Source organism: Mustela nigripes, chromosome 6, assembly GCF_022355385.1.
Source record: "Mustela nigripes isolate SB6536 chromosome 6, MUSNIG.SB6536, whole genome shotgun sequence".
Taxonomy (NCBI): domain Eukaryota; kingdom Metazoa; phylum Chordata; class Mammalia; order Carnivora; family Mustelidae; genus Mustela; species Mustela nigripes.
Window position 1 is genome coordinate 50,270,165 of NC_081562.1, and position 6,018 is coordinate 50,276,182.

The following is a 6,018-nucleotide window of genomic DNA, read 5'->3' on the forward strand; positions in this document are numbered from 1 at the left end:
GAGGAGGTAACAGGCCAACCCCTCCTTTTTTTCTCTGAAGTCTTCAATTTCCCCAAGCACCCTATAAAAGATACTTTATATCTTCTTGAAGCTATTTATTTTGCAGCTGACAAAGGATGTAGTGAAAGAGAGACTAGAACAGGAAGTTGAGTTCTGAACCCTGTGTTCCAATTCTGGGTTGATTCTTTTACCACTCATTCGCTCATTTCATACATATTCTGCACATTGAGTCACTGATCCAGTGTACTGTGCACCCCTGAGGGGCCCAGAGTCTAATGGGGAGACAGTCTGGGAAACAGTAGGAAGAGGGTGAGGTAGGAACAATGAGAGAGGCAAGACTCAGCTGCCTTGGGGGACAGAGGGTAGACCCTCACCCACTACAGAAGAAACAAGAAAGGCTTTTAGGAGTAGGTGTGGACCCTGCAGGAAGGTGGAGAATGAGAGGGCATTCCAAGCACAGACGGACGCTTGTGCCAAGGGATGGTGGCATGTTGAGGGAATGCAAACATCCCAAAGTGACCAGAGCCTGGAATTTAGAGCTTTGTGCCTTCAGGGACACTACAGACTTACAGAAAAGCAAAGAAATGTCAGATACTTTAGGGTGGGGACGCAGGTGTAGACCCATGTCACAGGTTACCTAGTTTATCCACTTTCTTTGCATTGGGGCATCTCTTTGAAACGCACTAGCCACCACTGCCTGCCAAATGACCTCAGATGCTATTGACAAAGCCCACGAGGAGGCCGTAAGATCCTCTCTGGGGGTTACGTAGCAGAAGCTATCCAGTCCGTGTGAGTTCAGCCATACCAGGAAGAAGTGAGCCTCATCCAATTCCCTCAGGTGTCTAAGAAAACTACCCACCCTTCTTCTCTAATTCTCTTGCCCAGGCCCCTCCTTTCCCCAAAGGGAAAGGACACCAGCATGTATTGAGTTCCTATTATACGCTATATTCTTTGTTTTTAGCCCTTACAACAGCCCTTCTTAGCAGATATGTATTATCTCCATCTATAAGATCAGGAAATAGCAGGCATAAAATAGAGTCATTTATCCTTCTAGAGTGAGGCACTTGCCTCAAAGGGAGAATATTGATAGCAACCGGTACAAAGACCCGTCAGCCCATCCCTCCTGCATGGAAAGCATTTAGCAAGAATAATGATGAGAAATTGGGTGTGCAAGTCGTTGGAGCTGAGGTTTTTAAAAAAGTGCCTGTGCTGAAAATCGATGTCATGTTTTTAAGAAGGCCTCCTCCACATCCCAACAGCATGGGTGGCAGCTTGTGGACTGGGGGAACATTGTGTGGCAGAGGATGACCAGGAGGCCACCAGCTCACACACACACAGATGGGCCAAGACCTAATCCGCGGGATGCTTCTTTTTGCCTTCACTTCAAACAGTCCCTTCGGTGGGGACAATAAGCGTGTCTCCCATGTAGCTTCACTTTCCTTCTGAATCAGTCCCTAACCAAAGAGGACTCTCAAAAGGAGATGGTGTCCTGGGCATCCTAAGGCACAAGGAAGAAAAGATCAAGGGAAGTGAAGGCAGCGGGGGAGTCTGAGCTGGCAGCATGGAATTCTGGGAGTGGCCGTCTGCTCACGTCCGGGTATCTTTTCCTTTTTTAAGTGATTCGGCTACTCTGTCGGGCCGTGCACGTGTTGGCGGTTAAGTACGTTCTCCAGTGCTGAAGTGTGTGAGAGAAGTCACTCGGACCGCTGGTCGGGCTTGTACCCTGCACGGGGGTGACTTTTGAACACCGCGGGATTGCCTGACGCCATGATAAAGGGCAGTGACTTGTGGATGGACTTGAACTAGCCTCCCTGTGGGGTGCTCCTAGCCTAGAGTTTGTTTTTTAGCCTATTTTTCCTTTGGAAAAATGAGGGAAAGGCACTCTGGTGGGTGGTGGCATGGGGAAGGGCCAGGGAATTCGAAAACGTTCCTTCTTCAAGTTGAAGATAATCCCGTGCTGGGTGTACAGCGTGATGGGTGGAATGAGGGCTGGTTGTCAGTTCCCTGAGCCCACTTTGTGAACATTTCCAAATGGATCTGGTAGAGGAATTCCCAAGGGACTGCCAAGACCAGGGCGGCGGGGCCGGATGAGGTTGATGGTACACCAGGCTGGGTGCCATGAGAAACATGGCTGCTGGCTGCTTGGTGAAACCTGTCTCCTCAAGGACAGGTTGCAGATCTGTGCCTGTCTGAGCCGGCACCTCCAAACTCATACTGTGTTTCGTGAGAAGCTGGATCAAGAGGATGTGTATAGGGGCGCCTGGGTGGCTCAGTGGGTTAAAGCCTCTGCCTTCGGCTCAGGTCATGATTCCAGGGTCCTGGGATCAAGTCCCGCATCGGGCTCTCTGCTCAGCAGGGAGCCTGCTTCCCCCTCTCTCTCTGTCTGCCTCTCTGCCTACTTATGATCTCTGTCAAATAAATAAATAAAATCTTTAAAAAAAAAAAAAAAAGAGGATGTGTATAAATGGGCAAGTATCCATCCTCATTCCTGGGGAGAAAAAAAACAAAAAGCAAAGGCAGTTCCTTCTCTGGTTGACGGGTTACTAACACCATCTTCAAACATGAAGAACTCAGTGTGGGCTTCTCTTGCACTTTCTTGAGTTTCCGCTCCTTTCCCTGGTTTACCCGGAACTTTCTGCTCAGGCCTCCATTCCTTCTCCTCCTCCAGACCTTCAGATAGCCCCAAGCTCGGGTCAGGGTCTCGACGGTTTGCTTTCATTTCACATCATCTGCTGTATCTGAGGCTCTTTCAGGTCTGGGCGAGTGTCTGCATTCTCTCCTGGACCCCCAAAGCTAGTTGTCCTCCATGACATTGAAACCAACGTGGAAACACAGCCCCACTTCCTTTTTCAGCTGTTTGGATGGGGAAGGAAGTTAGAGCTGGCAAGATGATTTGATATTTAGTAGGGTGGTGGGGGGACGGAGGCAGAGGGGGTCACCGGGAACTGATACTCGGGTTCCCTTGGTATTTGTTGGCTGAGACCATCCGAAACATGCCTTACCTCCCAATTCAGGACATGGAAATATCCTCATTCATATATGAATGCATCCAGAACTTGATTGCATGGCTTATGCCAAACATTTTCTGTTTTTTCTTTGTTCTTTTGTCAAATACTTAATACTTAATACAAATACTTAATACTATTGTATTAAGCTGATTTCAGAATTTAGTAATGGGTCTTAATCAAAAGTTGGCAGACTACTCCCTTAGACAGTAGTCCGCAGTAAAAACCTCTGATGATCTCCCCCATGATTACATGGCATGCTTATTAAAATTCAGTTTTCTAAACCCCACCCAGACTTGCCTGCTCAGCATTTTCTGGGACTGCAGTGGATTCTTTTGTGCCCTAAGGACTGAGGATCACGCCTTTAGGTTTTGCTAAAGAAGGTGATGATTCTGTTTCAGTGAAATCATGGGCAGCAGCTGGGTGGCAGGGGAAAAAGGAAATGAGGTTGTATCTTCAGCTCTGCAGCTTCTGGGTTTTATCTTCAAAATGAATTCTGGTTTGTACTATAGTTTATCCCAGATTCTTTCTCTTTACAGATAAGGAGCCTGTGATCTTGGCTATAGTTCATTGATAACCCTGCTTTCCCTTCTGATGCTTAAATATCCTTTATGTCCACTTAATCTATTTCTGAGATGAAGTCTCGCCTTACTTCTTCGCATACTTTGAAGCAAAAAAGATTTTTCTTCTGTAGAGTAGAAAGTTCCCCACATTCAGAACATTTGGCCCTTTTTTTGGGGGGGGGGTCATTTGAACTTTTCCTTTTGCCCTGTCATTTGTGTTTTTAAATAAAATCATATTCCGTAACTGTATGTAGTTATTTGTATTTACATTTTACAAAAAGGTTTTTAAAAATCCTTTTCAGCATCTACATTTATTTATGGCTGCTGGTGGCACCACCCGGGGATATTGAAATCACCTGCTAGGACCCCCTTTATTTTTTATTTATTTTTTTTTAAAAGATTTTATTTATTTATTGGACAGAGAGAGATCACAAGTAGGCAGAGAGGCAGGCAGAGAGAGAGAGGGGGAAGCAGACTCCCCGCTGAGCAGAGAGCCCGATGCGGGGCTCGATCCCAGGACCCTGAGATCATGACCTGAGCCGAAGGCAGAAGCTTTAACCCACTGAGCCACCCAGGCGCCAACCCCCACCCACCCACCCCCCCGTATTTCTTATAGCTGCTTTGGCTGCTGTCAACTTTTCCCCCAGCCAAGTTCAACTTGCATTTTCAATGTATCTGAATGCTTTGAGAGGGGAGCTTTGTTTTTCTTGATATGAGAAAGTTGTTCTTGTCCTTGTAAGGAGGGTCCCTTGCAGTGCCTGATGGCAGCTTCTTCTGCAGTATTCTCCCCAAGTCGAGAAAAGAGGCTCAGCCCCAGGAGGAAATAAGAAATGGCAGAACGTATCTTATTCAGACACAAGTGTCTTTCTTCACCAGATATTTGGAGTTGGTACTCCAGATCAGATGAGTCTTCATGGCAGGCCTCGACCTTCTCCAAAGAGCTTGTGTCGAATTGTCTTACTGTGGAAGTCACGAGAAGCTAAAAATGACACACTGGATAGATGCACCTTCTGCTTTTGCTAACCCTCTTTGCTACCTCCAGTTTCTCTTCCTCCAGGTGAAGAGGGGTAAATTAGAAAGAACACAGACTTTGTCATCAGGCAGACCGAGGTTTGGTCACAGTCTGACAGGCAGCAGCCATGTCCCTTCTCGGAACCTTGGTTTTCTCCTTTAGCAAAGGAGGGGGCAGGATCCTGCTCAGGAGAGGAGCCTTCACAAATAGCATTGCCCCTGGGGAAGTCACCGTCCTTCAGAGTCTCGCCTCAGTCAGGCAGACACCCAGAAAATGAGGTCTCCACAGCCTCCCAGCCTAAAGAGCGGATTCAGCCTCAGAGCCCCCGAGATGGAGATGTAAACCAGGATGGAAATCTGTGTGCAGACAGGTAGATGCGTGTCTCGTTACCAGTCACTACCTCAGTCTGATGAACATATGCTCTCCCTGTAAAACCAGGGCCAGCTGATCATCAGAAGGTTGTTGGGGGAGCGTGGAATTGTAGAATAAGGGTTGGAGTCTACATTATATGCTTTAAATAAGTGACGGTATTCAGCTTGACAGTCCTCGAAATGGATTCCCTCAGCTTCCTTTGTCTATGGTCTTATTAAAACATACAGGGGCAATGCAATGTAGAAGATATAGTTCTTTTTAAAAAAATATTATTTGAGGGGGCAGGGACAGAGGGTGAGAATCTTTTTTTTTTTTTAAGATTTTATTTATTTATTTGACATAGAGATCACAAGGAGGCAGAGCGGCAGGCAGAGAAGCAGAGGGAGGGAGAGAGGGAGAAGCAGGCTCCCTGCCAAGCAGAGAGCCCGATTCGGGGCTTGATCCCAGGACCCTGAGATCATGACCTGAGCCAAAGGCAGCGGCTTAACCCACTGAGCCACCCAGGCGCCCCGAGGGTGAGAATCTTAAGCAGACTCCCAGCTGAGCCTGGGGCTGGTCACAGGACTCGACCTTACAAGCCTGAGATCATGACCTGAGCCAAAATCAAGAGTCAGTCACTTAACACTGAGTCACCCAGAGGCCCCAATATAATTCTTAGAGAAATGATAAGCTCATGTCAAAAATTTTCCTAAGCTCATGTCAAAAATTTTCCTATTCCCCTATGAAGGGGAATGACCATGAGATGATAAAGCTTCTCCAAAGGGATGGATAGGTCTCCATCAGTGGCAGCAGCGAGGAGGAGGGAAGGAAGAATGCTAGAATAAGATTTCCGAGCTGGGATTAAAGCTGCCCAATGACTTATAGAGAAATAAAAGCCAAGCCTCTGAGGTCGTCTTTTCATCTGCAACTCTACTTGGCCTACTCAGTCTGCATCTCACTACCTTTTAGCAAGTTGCCATCCGCCTTGGCTGGGCCTGAGCTCTGAGCACTAGAAATGTAAATCCCAACAAAGTTACAGTCCCCCCCCCCCCCCCCGACCCAGATGACCCTCAGGCGGTGTCAGGGC

At 47.4% G+C, this 6,018-nt stretch overlaps 1 protein-coding gene across 5 annotated transcripts in view; it reads left to right on the plus strand.

Annotated features, from left to right (window-relative positions):
- Window positions 1-6,018, plus strand: part of GRIP1 (glutamate receptor interacting protein 1) — a 672,623-nt gene that overhangs the window by 654,930 nt on the left and 11,675 nt on the right. The window lies entirely within an intron of this gene.